Source organism: Talpa occidentalis, unplaced genomic scaffold, assembly GCF_014898055.3.
Source record: "Talpa occidentalis isolate TD23 unplaced genomic scaffold, MPIMG_talOcc4v2.1 talOcc4.3, whole genome shotgun sequence".
Taxonomy (NCBI): Eukaryota; Metazoa; Chordata; class Mammalia; order Eulipotyphla; family Talpidae; genus Talpa; species Talpa occidentalis.
The window spans coordinates 6,563,064-6,580,584 of record NW_023603184.1 but is presented as its reverse complement, the minus strand read 5'-3'; the positions used below and the strand labels follow the sequence as shown (position 1 = coordinate 6,580,584).

Sequence of the window (17,521 nt, the reverse complement as noted above, 5' to 3'; positions counted from 1 at the left end):
TCTGCTAGAATCATTTTCATTAACGGGGTCGTTCTCCTTGTCTGTAAGAGGCTCTCCTGTGTTTCTTTTGGCCATTGGTCTTAATTAATCACCTAGAGACGCGCCTTTCAATATTGACACTTACTTAGTAGCTGACATTTCTGAATTATTCTCTTTCCTACCTTCCTCTCCTACCTTCCATAGGTAACGGCTGATGGATATTTATTGTTAAATCAGGGAAAACAGGGCTTTTATTTGGAAGCTTTGGAAACATGCTATTTACCCAAATAATCCTGCCTGAGTCTGCAGGCGTTTGGAGACTTAGAAAGATATGTTTGATCAAATAAATAAATTGTGACCTGAATGAATCCACAGATGCGCTGGCTGTAGGGGCTCTCCAGAGCCCTATTTACATGAAGTAGCTCTGCCCTGCCACCCACACTTCCCTGTTTACAATCCCCACACCCCAGTTTGTTTCACTACCCAGATCACATGGTCGTCCTCCCTTCAAAACCTAATTTCCACGCAGATTTAGCCAGCAGTGACCTGCCATGTGAAGAGCTTTGGGGCAAACCAGTCTGCGGGGGTCCCTGGACAACTCCGTTCCCGCTGCATGTAGAAAGAACACCCCAGCAGCAAAACTGATGCAGGGGTACATGGACCAGAGAGAGCAGTTGGCTTGCCCAGGGTCACACAGTGATTTAGAAGCAGAGCCTTGGTCTCTCAGGTTGCTCTACACGAACACCTCTTCGCTGAAGCCAGCCTGCCCTTTGCTTTGTGGTCTGGGTAATAAACCAGCTCTGCTGTGCCCATGTGGGCAAAGAGAGAGGAAGGGAACTCTCCATTAGAGGCTGGTTTTTAGAGGACGTGCTTGGGTTTAGCTGGAGGCCATGTCATCTGAGCTGGTAGAAGGTGTTCTGAGGCGTTAGCCTGCCAAGCACCTAGATCGCTCCCTTCCAGTGTGATGGGAGGTTTGAGAATGGAAGAGATCTGGTCCCTGCCTGCAAGTGTGGGAAAGACACATGTGAGTTCAATTCCAGGCTGGCCAGGCTTGCGCTTGGCTTCCCAGCAAGCCGCTCTGGGAGTGGGTGGGGAATGCGGTCTTCTCCAAGCCTGACCCTGGCAGCCCAGCAGATGTGTTTATTTCTCCCTTTTCCAGTTGGGAGGCTGGCTGGCTGGCTGGCAGGCTGGTTAAACAGGCAGCCGCTGGGCCCAGGCCGCCTGGGGCTCAGATCTTGCCTGTGACGTGAAGCTATAGCCCTGTGCCTCTGTTTCCCCATCTGCAGTGTGAGGAGAGTAATAGTGCCTTGGGCAGAGGGTGCAGGTGAGGGCTTAATAAGATCACCCACATGAAGTGCGAAAAGCCCTACCCCAACAGATGAGACAAGCAAGAAATTTGCCTTAGCTGTGTTTGGGGAATTTTAGATGGGAGGGTAGGTTTTCTTCATTAAAAAAGATATTTATCACTTTACTTTTCTGATTATAAAAGTCATGCTTATTGATATTCCAACATTTTGCTATATTTTCTTCCAGGTTTTACCCCCGTCCTGTGCAGTGTGTGTGTGTCTGTGTGTGTGTGTGTGTGTGTGTGTATAATAGAGCATGTACCATTAAAGTATAATTTTCAAAAAAATCATAAACCATACAAAACCTCATGACGTGGGGCCAAGATTGATTCAACTCATTAGCAAGGGAGTCGTGAGATGGCAAAGTTGGTTCTCGGGAGGTTTAGAGAAACGGTGGTTATGTTATGGAGCAGCTCCGATATAAAACGGGTTGCCTGGCTTAGGACATCCTTTTCCCCCTAACAGTTACAGAAGATTGCAGAAGGAAGGCTGGAGTCAGATGGCTGGGTTGGAGTCAGATCTGGTTAATGTCTTACAGGGCAATCATACCATGACATCTGGGCTAATCTTTCTACTGACAAAAAATCTGTAAGTTCACGGTCACATGTGACTTCAGAGTCCAAAACAAAGTTACATTCTTCTAGAATCCCCTAGATAATTAAATAATCCTTGGGTGGGCCTGCTGAACAATGCTCCAATGTGTTGTTGAACACACAGGCCTCTTCTTGCCTGATTTCCAAATTCTGGATCATTTTTCTTAACAGTATTGATGTATTTTTTCTGATCCTACCTTACAAAACATCACATACCTCACTTTTCACAGCTCATATATCACATCACATCCATTTTCAAAAGAAAAATTTTGAGGAAGGGCCAACAATTCCCCAAAGGGAATTGATCCAGCTTGATTGAGGTGCCCCCTGCCCCCCATCAGGGTCCCAGGGCAGCTGATTTGCCTCTGTCCCGAGTTTTATTATACTCATCAATTTCCCTGTCTCTCTCCCCACCTAGAATGAGTTTCCTGAGATCAGGGATTTGTTGAATTCAGCTAGCTTCCTGATGCGGCTCTCCTAGGCACCTATATTCAGCACAGAGTGAGATTCTGGAATGAATGACATGGGTGTTAAGAGGCCTGGCCTTTGTCAATTACAAAAGTTGATCCCTGCTGTTAAGAACAAGCTGCCTCCTCTCCCAGACTCCACTGAGTCCTTCTGTTGTGTCAAAGAAGCTCCCCCACTAATCTCCCCCTCCCGGACAGTGTCACCCCCACTACCCCACCCCTGATTCTGTTGTTTAATTGTGTTTGGAGGATTGGACACACACAGTCTAGAAACCCGTCTTGTCTCTTCTCTATAGGACACTTCAACTGAGCTCCCTCATTTTCTAACTTTCTTTTCTAATCAGGGTCTTCAAGGGGGAAAAGTTCTTGGCCATCTCAGGCTGGGGAGGGAGCAGTGGCAGGAAGGATTGATCTCCACACTATGAATTTTAAAGCTCTCTTGTTCCCTGGAATGGGAAAAACCCATCAAAATGCTAATGGTTCTGTGGTCTTACCTCCCACCAACCGGACCCTCTTCTGAATTAGAATATATTTACATGGACTCAAGCTGGGAAGAATTGCAAAGAGTTAGGGTGCAGTCCTGCCACCGGTGGACTATGAAGCCTGAACTGCCACGCTGAGGAGCAAAGCTGTGGTTGGCTGTGTGCCTGGTCCCTTCACTCCATCCACTCCGGGGCTCTCAGCTTTGGCCTCCTTGCTAGTTACAGGGGGCCAGTTTGGAAACATCGCTATTCCTGTCCTATGACATTTTCATCCTGCTGCTTTCAGAGGCAGACTCCTTGACAGGTAGTCCCGTCTGTGTGAAAGTGAACAGCGGATCCACATGGAGTTAGGATCTGAGACGCATTGAGATAATACACACCCAAGCCAACTTCAGCACGAGGGCAGTCTCTGCCTGCCTTGACCCATGTACCACAAGCACTTGTGGCCTTCCAAGTCCCAGGTATCTTTGCAAACAGCCCAGTGGCCTGAGACCCTCCCAGATGCATCCTCAGATGATCAGGCCAGACTACGGGGCTGGCCACATGCACCCCCAGTGCAGGCTGGACTCTGGTGCCGGCTCTGGGGTTAGTGGCAGCCAAAATCCTGCTTCGGATTTGGTTCTGGTTCTTAGCTGGGCTCAGCTGTGATTACACTAGCCGCATGGAACCCCACTGAGCCTCAGTTCCTTCCTTTGCTGGTGAGGACACTGGGTAGCAGGGTTGCAGGACTTCCCTCTTTCTTTGTTAGATCATGCAAATGACACCTTGGAGTCAGGCTGGGTTCCACCTTTAGGTTTAAGCCATTGGGTTTCTGGGTCCCCCTAAGATCTAGTGCCCAGGTCTGTGGCCCCCTCCTTATGAGAATGAGTGAGTCTCGCCTAATGGACATTGTCACTTGTACTTTCTCCTTCCCTTTCTTCCTGAACATCTCAGAAATGTTTAATTATATAAAAGTGCTATGACCAACCTTTCCTACCTGTTCAGTGGGGAGACAGAGTACCCTTGCAGCCTGGGAGGAAGAATAGTGAAGAGCAAATATGGGGTGAGCTCCAGTGGATGGCGAGCCCTGTCCTGACCCCTCTGGGTAAGGTGGAAGTGCTTCCTGACTGGACAAAGGGGGAGCAAATGCTGGCACCCTGCAGGTGACTAGGGCTCCCAGGGGAATCACATTCCCCCTCCTGTTCTCTTGAGCTTCCATGATGTCCAGCTCCAGCAGGTGCTGCTGGTGAGGGCACCAGAGACCTGCCTGGCATGTGCCAACTGCAGAAAAGTCCCAGACCAGATGGGAGGCGTGGAGTGAGGAGAGAGATTACTGTAAGAGATGCATTGAGAATAAATAGCTTCAAGCGTTAATTCGTGGGTTTGTCCGCCCCCTCCTCCCTAACCCTCCGCTCTCCCCAAGCCAACAAGAGCTAATGGACTCAGAGTGGGAGTCCCTGGCCCACCAGGCAGACCCTTGGGGGGCCTTGCCAACAGTGCCAGAGCCCTCTGTCCCTTGGATGGTTACCCTCCACTCCCCAAGCAGAACCAAGTCCCAGTCTTTCTGAGGAGGTCACCTCTGTCCCACTGTGACCCTGGAGCAGAATTCGCAGGCCCACAGGGCTTCATAACGGGGACAGAGTGTGATGGTTCTGAGTGATGGGGCGGGTGGCACTAGGAGGGAAGCGTTCTCTGCCCCCTCACCCACACCCCAGACAAGTGCAGGTAGGGAGAGAGGGCAGAGAGAACTGAGCAGCTGGGGGCTTCATTAAGAGCTGCCCTGGAGATTGTCAGGATGCAGGACTCAGCAGGAATTAGTCCTGAACCAGCCTAGCTCCTCTCCCTCATCCCAACCCCCACACCAACCCCCTGTGTTGCTAATTTAAAACAAAGCAAAACAAAGCCTGCTAGACTCTGGAGCCATAAACTGCAGAGCTTTAACTGTCAACAAGCGATGCATCAGGCTGGCAGCTACGCAGCCTGGCTCCTGTGGCCTGGATTGGTGTGCGGAGAGGGGCCATGGCTGAGAAGCTTCCAAGGTTTCATGGAGGACACTGCCCCTTCCTTCTGGGGCACAAGATGAAGAGTCCTTGTGTTCCACCTGGGAGCCAGGAAAAGATGTAGGGAGGCTGGAGTGGGAGGCGGGGAAAGCAGAGTGAGATTAGCAGGAGCTAGGCAGGAATAAGCTCATTATTGGGCTGATCAACCCCCTCTCTCCTATCCTTGCTGTATTTTCCAGGAAGCCTTCCCAGCTCTCCTCTGAAATCCTACTGACTTGGGATTCTAGGGTATCCAGAGACCGTAAACAAGAGTTTTCAAGGTTACCTGGAATGTTAATATACAGCCATGCATTGCTTGGTGACAAGGATATGTTTTGGGAAATGTGACATTGGGTGATGTCCTAGTTTGAGTGTCACAGTGTCATCACGCACACCCAGTTGGCAGTGCCTACTGCATGCCCAGGGTTTGGGGGCACAGCCTCCTCCTCCTAGTATATACAGCCTGTCATTGATGGAGATGGTGTGCCGTGTTGCATGGCTGTATAAAACTTTAGAAAGTTCAGGACCTCCCCGGTGGCGCAGCAGTTGAGCGCTGGGTTGCGAAGCTGCCTGCAGCCTTAGCACCGGTTCGATCCCCAGCTGCTCCCCGGCCACCAGAGGAGGGTCCCACATGGCGCGCAGACCTCTCCTGCCGCCCGCTGCTCCCCTCAGCAGTGTACTTCGGTCCTTCTGCCTGCTCTGCTCCCCGCTCTGGCTCTGGTGAATTCTCTCACCCTCCCGCGCTTCTGACTGTACCCAGTGCTTGTATAAATAAATAAATAAATAAATAAATAAATAAAAAAAAGAAAGTTCAGCCATTGTGCATTAAGTGAATGTGTGGATTGGGGTATCAACTCCATCTGTTCTTTGTGTAGACCCTAGGAAGGGAGGGAGGGGTCTGAGGAGTATGACTTGAACCATGGCTCAAGACCACCCCCTTTTTCCATCACTCCTGCTTCCTCTTTCTGTTGGTGATTATTTTGTACTGGTATCACGGGGATGACTGACTATTTAGTTCCTCTACTCCCCAACTCAGGCCAGTGAGGTAGGACTGTGTCCACACTTTACAGGTGACTTCCCTATGGTAAAGTGGGGTATGGAGCTTTCCCCAGACTCCATGGCTGGCAGGTGGCACATGCAGGCTTCAAAGCCAGGCCTGTGGGACGGGAGAGCCTCCTGACCACAGTGCTGTACTGCCTTTCAGTGCTGAGGGCACCCCCCACCTGCCTGACCCACCTTGAGTCAGCAGCTGACTCTAATGGGGGCTTTGTCTCCACACAAACTCACTCTCGATGGCCCTTCAATTGGGGCTGTGCTGTCTACTTATCCTGACCTGTCAGTATTTGTACAGTTACCCCCCAATTTCAGAGTCCTCCCAAGTGGTGTCTTTGTACCAGCGCGTGGAATTTCATCACCAACTGTCCATCTACCCTAAACCGGCAGCTGGCTTGGCTGCACAGTCGGCAAACCAATGGCCCCATGACGGGGACTTAACTCAGGCAGGGCCGTCTCTGGCCTCCTTGTGGCCCAGTTCTTCACCACGCAGGTCAATGGAGGCCAAGGCGAGAGGTAGCTCTGACCCCTTCTCCAGAGGGCCTTGTCCTGTAGGTTCACAGTTAGGTGAAGTGCTGAGAGGCTGGCGTTGGGGGCTGATAGTGTTGGAACCCCAAGTGGTCTCTGCTCAGATTCACAGACAAGGCGCCCTTCATAACCGCATGAAGCTCGGCCTCTCCGGAACCGAGAAAATTATACAAGTAATTGAGAGTCATTCATTCCCTTGCTTCTCCCCATTAACCTAGTTCTGCCTTCTCACTATTAATTTAATCCATTTTTTTTTGTACCCCACACTCTTATAGGTCCTTTGTCTTCCATCTGCTCTTCTGTCCATTCCTGCATCCATCCTACCTTGCAATCATTTATCCTTCCATCCATCCTGCATGCATCCATCCATGCACCCATCTATCCAGCTCTTCATCCATCTGTCCCTTCATTTCCTCACCCATGCACCCATCTATGCACACAGCCCTCCGTCCAGCATCCTGGCATCCTATAATTATTCATTCATCACTGCAACCAACTGTAACCTAGTCCCTCCTTTCCATCATTCAAGCTATTTTACATACCTGTTCGCCATCCATCCATCCATTATATATCTATCCATCCTATCAATCTACCCATTATCTGTCTACCCATTATTTGCTGAACCAGTCTAGTGGATGAGAAAAAAATCACATGAATAAAAAGAAAACTGTGGTGTGATTCTGACTTTACATGATATCTACAAAAATGGTTAAAAGAACCCAGAGAGGGGCCTCCCTGGTGGCGCAGCGGTTGAGCGCTGGGTTGCAAAGCTGCCTGCAGCCTCTGCGGCACCGGTTCGATCCCCGGCTGCTCCCCAGCCACCGGAGGAGGGTCCCACATGGCGCGCAGACCTTTCCTGCCGCCCGCTGCTCCCCTCAGCAGTGTACTTCAGTCCCTCTGCCTGCTCTGCTCCCTGATCTGGCTCTGGTGAATTCTCTCACCCTCTCGCGCTTCTGACTGTACCCAATGCTTGTATAAATGAATGAATGAATGAATGAATAAATAAATAAATAAAAATAAATCTTAAAAAAAAAAAAGAACCCAGAGAACAGTAATTAATCCTTTCTGTGGGAGTCTGATTTCAGAGAGGATATATTAAGGAAGGTTCTGAAGGATGAGTAGGAGTTCACCAAGCATTTTGAAGAGTGGGAGGAAAGGTGCAGATCAGTGTTAGGAAAGGAAGAGGGGACTCCCAGGCAGAGTGAACAGCAGCAAGGCTGGGCTGAAGATGCTGATAGGGTGTGTGAGTAGATTCGGTTTGACTATGGGGTCTGTGCCCAGGATGAGGACCTGAAGAAGGATCTAGAAAGGCTACCAGGGATCAGATGCAGAACCCATGTACGTAAGGGGCAAAAGGAGGCCAGGGAATCCACCGAAGCAGGAAAGAGACACAGTGTTTCACATTTATGGGCTCAGTCTGACAGGGTGGGCGAGGGCAGGTTGGAAAGACCAGAGACTGCAGGCTGGTGGACCAGGGCTGGGCAGGGCTGGTGGGGTAGGGAGTCAGGGGCCATTTGGGAGACCCGTGTCTCCCAAAGAAGAAGAAAAAAATGGGAAAGAAGAGAGAGAAAAAAATGGCTGGGAAAATAGAGGAGGACCTTTGATCTGGGGTTGGTTACCCGGGGTGCCCTATTTCTGCAAAGTCAGTAGCCGTTTTAAGGCCCCCCTATGTCAGGGTTTCCCCCAAGTGGTCTCTGCACAGGAGTATGAAACGTCCATCACCAGCTGTCCATCTGCCCATGGCGTGTGCACTCGGGGGCATGCATTTTCTATTTCAGTAAAAAAAATTTTAAAACAGAGCAGGGAGCATCAGGGCGGACAGCAAAGCTCTCATCTGGGCTTCATCCAGGACGCTGAAGTGGCTCTCAAATTCCCTCAGGAATGGAGAGCTGGTTTCCTTCCCACAATGTGGATTTACTCTGTAAGAAAGAAGAAGAAATAGATCTAAGTTTTGGGTCAGACCTTGAAAAATGGGAGGACCTGATCGGATCCGTTCATACCATTGGTAAAGCTCTTACTATCGTTTAAGGATTCTAAGACACTTTACTCTTTTCTGTCTCCTAATGTTTTTGAAACCAACATGCATCCTACAAAAAGTGACAGGTCATAATTAACTGGCAGTGTTCTTTTCTTAGAAGCCCATAAAATTAGGGTGTGATTATAATCCACAGAGTCTTAAAGAATTAGGACATGGTGTTCTAGACTCTCTGCTAAGTCCTGTATACACTTGACCTTTGAACAACATGGGTTTGAATTGCTTGGGCCCATTTATATGCAGATTTCCCCATAGATACATAAATGTATTTCCTCTTATAATTTTTTTAAAGATTATTTATGTATACAAGAACTGGGATACAGGCCAGAGGTGCAGGGGTGAAAGGATTCACCAGAGACAGAGTGGGGAGCAGAACAGGCAATTGACTGAAATACACTGCTGAGCAGCGGGCAAGACAGGAGAGGTCTGCTGCGCCATGTAGGTAGTTCCCTGGCTGGGAATCGAACTCGTGCTGCAGTGACTGCGGATAGCTTCATAATGCTTAACCCCTTTTGCCTCCAGGGAGGCCCCCTGATGATTTTCTTAATAACATTTTCTTTTCTTTAACTTGCTTTATGCTAAGAATACAGAGTCTGATACATAGAACACACAACATAGGAGTTCATTGTTCGTTATCAGTAAGAATTCTGGTCAACCGCAAGCTATCAGTACTTGAATTTTGCGGGAGGTGGGATGTCCAGTAATTAACACGTGGATTTTTGACTGCCTGTGTGTTGGTGCCCCAGCCCCACATTGTTCAGGGGTCAACTGTATATGGTCCTCACTTAAACCTTGAAGCACCTAAGGCGCTCTCAGCTACTGTTCATTAGCTCTGCCTCCCAGATGGGGAGTTGAAACCCCAAGTAGGAAGGTGACTTGCTCAAGGCCCCAGGGATGCTGTCGGCCACCTAACATTGATAGAGCCTTGGAAACTGCAACTTTAAGACAAAGCAGGTCCTCACATACCGTTGGTTCATTCAACATTAGCAGGGATTATGTGTGTGTGTATATATATATATATATATATATATATATATGTGTGTGTGTGTGTGTATATATATAAAATCAATATGTGTATATATATATATGTGTATATATATAAAATCAATATGTGTATATATATATAAAATCAATATTGTAATGAAATAACATTGAAGGAGACTATGCTATTTGAGAACTGCCATGGAGGGTGGTGGACTCAGAATGTCAATCTGTGTCACGTCCATCCTGGGGGGATATTTCTGCCACGTCTGAGGCAGTCTGGGATGGGGGAGATGCGGCTTCCCTTTCCATAGCCCAAGACAACCGAGCTCACAGCGACCACTGTTGCTCAGCCTGTCTCCTTTCAACGGAGCCTCATGTCACCCAGCCCCAGTCCCCCTCTTGGCCCCAAACCCTGGGATTCTTTCCTCTCTCCCAGGAGAGCTGAGGGTCTGACATGTGCTCTCTTGGAGAGGAGGGGGCTGGAATGAGATCTCAGGGGATGGCGGGGGAATTCCAAACCCAGCTGGTTCCTCTCACACAATGCAGATTTGCTTAAATGGGAATTAGGATTAGTGCAGGATTTTGTCTCTCCTGGCAGACTGGTAATAAACTAATCTCTCAGGCTGCAGGAAGGCAGAATTCCACCGAAGACAGGAGACAGCTTCAGGCTCAGAGCTCAAATCCTACAAAGTCATTTTGCTATCGACGGGCCTGCCCGCCCGCCTGATGCGCAGCCCTGACATGCAGCCTGCAGCTCCTTCCCTGCGTGGCTGCAGCCTTTAATTTCGATAATGTGTGACATTCACCCGGGCTGCGTGGCTGATGGGGACGTTTGACATTAATACATGTTCCTCGCGGTCCCCAGAGCTCATAAAAGCTCATTATCAGTTCTGAGCTGGTAATGTAGTTCCCGGCTCAGGTGGGCCTGAGTTCCTCGGGGGCGGCCCTCAGCGGTGGAGTTGTGGACATCTGCGTGAGCCAAGGAATTAAACTGCTGCCTGGGTCCAGGGGGCTCTACCTCCCAGGCCCCTGGAAAGTAACCCTAAGGGATGGGTTCAAATTAGCATCCACAGAAAGGGGCGCCTTCTCTGCTGCTATTTGGGCAACAGTTTGTCAGTGTCTGTCCGCATGTGGAATGAGCAGGGCCTCTGAGCAGCCGTCCCTCTGCTGGCACCCCAGCTTTGGAATTGCATGGGCATTGCCACATAGAGATGTGGTTACCGAGAGGATCACACACTCAGGCAGTGATGACCAGACATGGAAACAGCCAACATGTCCATGGTGGGGGATGCAAATGAAGTTGTGATCCACACCTGCACGGGGCACTGTGCAGCAGTGAGAAGGACTCCAGAAGGTCAGGAAGGCCTGTGTGTCCTTACACCCCTTGGGAGACTCAATAGCCCCGAGCAGTGGTGCTGTCAAACACGTGTGGTGAGAGTCCTCCTGTGTTAAAAGCCCTACTGTGTGCTTTGGGCCCCCAGGGACACATGCTCACATACACCTATGCACAGAGGTAGGTGATTACATGGAATATGGTCTAGAAGGCCACAGTACCAAGGCTTTGTGATGGTTCTCGATGGTGAATAGGCTGCATGGGAAATATACATGTGTGTACATGTATATCTCCATGGTGTATACACTACAGTCATGCATCTTTGTGCTTGCAAGGGCAGGTTTGCCTTGCTATCCCAAAGTAGAGTGTTCGATGAACCTTTCATGAGATGATGTGGCATAAAGTGAAAAAGCAATTACCATTAATTTACATTTTCTAAAATTTGTCTAAAAAATAACCTACCAAATAACACCTAAAACCTGAAGTAACAGGAACGGTGTGATGCAACGCACCCTGTGGAGTGGCTCCTGGGGAAGGAGCGTGGTGGGGCCACCCTCACTGCTAGGGGTGTACCCTGACTCTTGAGTGGCTGCTGCCAAACCAACGCTGAGCCTGCTTTGCTTTTGACATTTGTCCTAAACGTGAAAAATCTTTTTCAGTTTTTTTTTTTTGGGGGGGGTGGTTAGTGAAAATAGAAACTAATGTTGGTCTTAAAAGCAAAGTGGCATAGAGCCTCCCCTTCCCACAACCCCTGCAGCACCAGTTCAATCCCCAGCTGCCGGCGAGGGTCCCACATGGCGCACAGACCTCTCCTGCCGCCCGCTGCTCCCCTCAGCAGTGTACTTTGGTCCTTCTGCCTGTTCTGCTCCCTGCTCTGGATCTGGTGAATTCTCTCACCCTCCCGTGCTTCTGACTGTACCCAGTGCTTGTATAAATAAATAAATACATCTTAAAAAAAATTAAAATAAAATAGTGGTATTTAAAAAAAAAAAAAAGCAAAGTGGCATGGCATAACATGAACTTTTGAAAACCGGGGGATAACTAGACACATATATGTATATATGTATGTGTGTGTGTTGTGACTTCCTCAGATTGCAGCCTTAGTCTGACACTGCTTGGGTGGATGTGGGTGGCAAGAGAGCCACATGTATCTAGATCACCCCCTCCAGTCAAGCCTTTTTCCCATCAGTTAGCAGGGAGCTCTGAGGACCTCTTCCGAGCCTGGCTGCCCTGATGCTAGGCCCGGCAGGGTAGACCTTGACCCCACTGCTCTCCTGCAAGATGGCACTTGCACCAGGCTTGGCTTCCCGGGGACCTGAGTTCTAGTCCCGGCTCTGCCCCATGTCAGGCATGTCAGGGGTGTAACCTGGGCATGTCCACTCCTGAGCTCACATTCTCGTTGCTGTAGCGGTGCAGCGACGCCCGCCGTCAGAGGGCAGATGGGGGACTCAGCTGGAAGTTTGTGCCTTGGTTTCTCAGCCCTGCCTGTGAGCAAGCCGGTCCCCCAGAAGCACTAGCCGGAGTCTGGGCTGGCAGGAATGGGGCCCAGATGTGGTGAGGGTCAGCCTTCTCCCATGAACTGGAGAGAAAGTGGGTGAGCAGCTGGTCCTCTGGCCCCATACTCTGGGCTTGAGATGTTTCTCACCACCAGAGACTTCTCGTCTTGCTTCTTATCTTTCCCCAAATACCAGCTCTTGAAGGCACTGGTTTGCTCCAAGGGTCTGCATTCATTAGACTTCACTCATTAATTCTCTTTCCCGCTTTCAGAATTACTCAGATGCCTCTTTTGGCCTGAGGAAAATGGAGTTCCCACATTAAGTTGATAATATTCTCGCTCGAAGCAAAGATATGTGATGTGATCCTGTGATTAGCATGCTCGATGTCACCGCACAGACATTGTACAGGCGCCTGTGCTGGTTTTAGAAGGACTGAAGATAAGCCCCAACCCATGGGCTCCAGGGGCGCCGTCCTGAGGGCCTCTGTGGGGCTGGGAGCTTCGTGCTGACTTTCTGGCCACGGGCACCCTGTCTGGCTTCTGTACCTGCAGAGATAGAAAGGGGAGGGACCCATATAGAGAAGGGTGAGAATCTGGACTGAGCAGCCCCCAGAAACCAGAGGCTCCACTCACCTGGCCTTTTTTTTTTTTTTTTTTTTAATAGAGGCATGTTTTATTTATTTATTTATTTGTTTGTTTGTTTGTTCGTTTTGTTTATACATGCACTGGGTACAGTCAGAAGCGCGGGAGGGTGAGAGAATTCACCAGAGCCAGAGCGGAGAGCAGAGCAGGCAGAAGGACCGAAGTACACTGCTGAGGGGAGCAGCGGGCGGCAGGAGAGGTCTGCGCGCCATGTGGGACCCTCCTTCGGTGGCCGGGGAGCAGCCGGGGATCGAACCGGCGCCACAGAGGCCGCGGGCAGCTTCGCAACCCAGCGCTCAACCGCTGCGCCACCGGGGAGGCCCTCACCTGGCCTTTTTAATATCGATCTCTCTCTCTCTCTCTCTGCTCCTTCTAGAGTTTATCCTGAAGCCACCAGGAAAAGGTCGGTGCGCTCGAGACATCTTGATGCCCCCGAAAGACACAGACATCAATTGAAAGAGGTAGGACCTGGCCACAGGCTCGTCATAGAAATCTCTTGGTCTTGGCTTTCTGATCTCTAAAAGGGGCCTGACACCCAGCCATGGGGTGGTTTGGGGCGAAGGTGTAAAGAAAGCGCAGAAGCCACCCACCCGATTCTTAAACAGAAGATGCCCCAAACACCTCCCACCTGCCTTCCCCATGCCTAGGGTGCTGTGGAGGGTGGGGGTAAATACTGTAAAGTGCTGTGCCCAGGTACCTGGTGGCATTTGCAGTCTCAACCACTTTCCTTGTCGCTGACCTTTGCATTTTCCCTGTGATGCCATCACCTGCTTCCTGGATAACAAGAGAGACCTTGTCATCGGGTCTCCAAGCTCAGCCTCTCACTGTTGGCAGGTGCAGCTGCTGGCCAAGATTATTCTAGGCTGGTGACCAGCCCCCACTGGCAGATAACGCAGGGCCTGCCTGAGGCCCAAGTGGACTGGCACAGAGAGCAGTGAGATGGGTTCCCGCAAGGGACTCCCTCCCGCCCCACGGCATCTGTGCCCCCAGCTCACCCTGCCCTGCCAGCTGCCGCCGGGTATTCACCATCACCCTCCCGGCAGTGGCTGTCCTGATCTCCTTAGGAAGCTGTGGCCTTATCACAGAGCCCCATCTGCCTGGTTTTCTAATTCAGGAAAAGGTGCTGAAGCGAGTCGGAATAAGCTTAACGTCCCCAAGATCTTTCTGCTGGGCAGGTTTCTGTGGGGGTTGGGGGTGGGTGGCGGGGATAGGCCAGGGGCCTCGCTGCATGAGTGGAAAGAATCTCTTAAAGTTCAGAAAGAAGTAGCAAGAGTGGGTGCTGCTGGTCTTGCTTCCAGAGGGAGACTTTCCTCTCTTGCTAACCAGGAAGCAGGTGATGGCATCACAGGGAAAATGCAAACATGGCTGTGACAGGCAGACGAGTTGTGCTGCTGTGGAAAATCTCTGCTGGGGGCTGAGTCCTAGCCCTGCCCTTCATTAGCTATTTGACTTGGAGTCAGTTTTACCATCGCTAAAATGGGCAGAGAGCATGCACCTTGCAGGTGGTTGTGAAGGTGGGGAGTAGCCTGCAGTACGCTCCTGTTGCTTTGAACTATGGCAGCCTCTGGAATAATGTGACCTCCCAAGGTGACCTCCTTGAAGAGGCAGTGGCTCTGGGGATATAAGAGCTGGGTGTTTGTGAATAAACAGTGGGGTTACCCTGGAGACACATACCTCTTTTTGTGCATGGTCTAAAATAGGGTTATGAGGGGGGCCTGGATTGTGTCAGCTCTCTGTTTTGACACCACTGGGGTGTGGGGTGTGAAAACTTCTTCCTGAGTCTTTATCCCCATGGTTTACACGTCACTGCTAATGATCTTTACTGGACACTTTTATAGATAATCACTGAGCCTCCGAGGCAGGTATTAATAAGCCCTTTTGCAGTGAGGACAACTGGAGTTTAGAGAAGTTGTAAATAACTCCAGGCTTCCCCTCCAAAAAACAGCAAGGTTATGACCCAAACATGGGGCTCCTGCCCAAGAATGGTGTTTGTCTTGCACCCCATAGCACCCACAATGTCTACCAAGGCTCCCACACAGTGCTCCTCTACATCCACGAACACCCTGCACCCACAACCACACCCCAAGGTGCCAATGTCAGCACCTGCATATCCACTGTGACTACTCATGGTGCCCACAGAGTGGCAATTCTGACAGATGGGGTGCACACCCATGGTGAGGGCCCTTGTGGCCTTCTTCCCCAGTAATCCACCCAGCCCTGCACAGAGTTGAAAGCTGAGACAGAAGGAGAAGTCCCTTGATGTCCTGATCTTTCCAGCCAGCCCTCCTCAGCAGGCTGAGCTAGTGAAGGCAATTTCTAGAAGGCACTGAAACCTTCCTCCTACTGAGATCTGACAGTGGGAAGCAGGTGGCAGGGAGGGGCAGACAGAGGCTGGCTCCCCCAGGAGAAACTGTACTTGGGCTCACATTTGTCTCATTTTTCTTTTGGTGCTCAGGCTTTTGGTGTCACAGCTAAGAATCCATGGTCAAATCCAAAGTCATGAAGATCTATCCTTGTGTTTTCTTCTAAGATTTTATATTTTTAGTGCTTATATTTAAATCATTGATCCATTTTGAATTACTGTTTGTTCTGATATATGGTGTGAGGAAGGGGTCCAGCTGTACTCTTTGGCACGTGGATATCCAGTAATCCCAGCACCACGTGTTGAAAAGATTATACTTTTCCCATTGAATATCTTTGCACCTTTGTGAAAAAACCAGTTGGCCATAGATATAAAAGTTTATTTCTGGACTCTCAATTCTATTCCATTTTGTCTATATATCTATGCTTATGCCAGTCCCATGCTGGTTTGATTACTGCGGATGGGGTTGAGGGACTCCCACATCCTGGTTAAGGTTCTTCCATGTCTTTTCATGATCAATAGCTCATTTTTAAGCTTCTTTTTTAAAAAAATGTTAAAATATGCATAACATGCAATTTACTGTCTTAGCCCTTTTAAAATATACAGCTCAGTGGTATTAAGTACTTTTATATTGTTGTGTAAGCACCGCCACCTTTTATCTCCAGAACTCTTTGTATCTTGGGAAACTGAAACTCTGTACCCAAAAGACAATAATTTTCTATTCCGCTCATCTCCCAGCTCCTGGCAACCACCATTCTGTGTTCCATCTCGATGATTTTGACTACTCAAAGTCCCTCATGTAAATGAAAGAACACAGTATTTGTTCCTTGGTGACTGGCTTATTTCACCTAGCATAATATCCTTAGGGTCCATGATATAGTGGATGTCAGAATCTTCTTCCTTTGAAAAGCTGAATAATATGCCTTTGTATGTATAAACCACATTTGGCTTAGCCATTCATCTGACAATGGTTATTTGGGTTGCTTCCATGATTTGGCTACTGTGAATAATGCTGCTAAGTTCTTTTGTTTTTAGCCTGAAGCGCTGAATAATATTCTATTGTATGGAGGTACTACTATTTATCCTTTCATCTACTGAAAGACATCTTGGCTGCTTACAAGCTTTGGCAATTATCAATAAAGCTGCTATTTGCATCTGTATACAGGTCTTTCTGTGGACATAACTTTTCAAATCATGTGAGTAAATACCAAGAAATATGACTGCTGGATCATATGGTAAAAGTATGTTTAGTCTTGTCAGAAGTTGTCAAACTGTCTTCCAAACTGTACCATGTGCATCTCCATCAGCAGTATCTCAGAGTTCTCCTTGCTCCATATCCTTGTCAACATTCGATACTGTCGGTGTTCTGGATTTTGGTCATTCTAATAGGTGTGGAGTAGTAGCTCATTGTTTCAGTTTGTAATTCCCTATTGACAGATAAGCATCTTTCCCTTATCCATGTATCTTTGGTGAGTTGTCTCTTCCAGTCTTTTGGCATTTTTAATTGGATTTTTTATTTACTTGTTGAGTTTTTTGGTTCTTTATATATCTTGAATAGCAGTCCTTTGTCTATGTATCTTTTGCAATTATTTCCACCCGGTCTGTGGCTTCTTATTCTCCTGGCAGTATCTTTAACAGAGCTGAATTTTAAAATTTTAATGAAGTCCAGCTTTTATCAATAATTTCTTTCATGTCCTGTGTCTTTCTTACATGTCCATGACTATTGTATCTAAATAGTCATGGCTGTACCCATAGTCACTTAGATTTTCCCCGTGTGTTGTCTCTTAGGACTTCTGTACTTTTACATTTTACATCAAGCTACATGACTCATTTTTAGTTCATTTTTGTGAAGGTTGTAAGATCTGAGTGTAGAGTCTGTTTGGCATGTGGTGTCCAGTTGTCCGCACACTATTTGTTGAAAAGACTACATCTTTACTGGATTGCTTTTGCTCCTTTGTCCAAGATCAGTTGACTATATTTATGGGGATCAATTTCTGGTTTCCTTATGCTGTTCCACTGAACTATTTGTTTATTCCTTTGCCAATCCCACACGTCTGGATTACTGTATCTTTATAGTAAGCATGAAAGTAGGGGAGTGTCAGTCTCTGACTTCCTTGGGTGACATAGCAACTCTCAAGAGTAGCAGCTATACAGCAGCCTCACTAAAATGTCAGGGTGTCTATTTCTTCTTATAAGAGCCTTGG

At 48.7% G+C, this 17,521-nt stretch overlaps 1 protein-coding gene across 3 annotated transcripts in view; it reads left to right on the top strand.

Annotated features, from left to right (window-relative positions):
- The window catches only part of TSPAN18 (tetraspanin 18), a 158,587-nt gene that overhangs the window by 20,196 nt on the left and 120,870 nt on the right, over nt 1-17,521 (top strand). For all 3 annotated transcript variants that reach the window (XM_037522412.2, XM_037522409.2, XM_037522410.2), the window contains exon 2: nt 13,332-13,416. The gene's annotated coding sequence lies outside the window, so the exon portion shown is untranslated. The remainder of the gene's footprint in view (nt 1-13,331; nt 13,417-17,521) is intronic.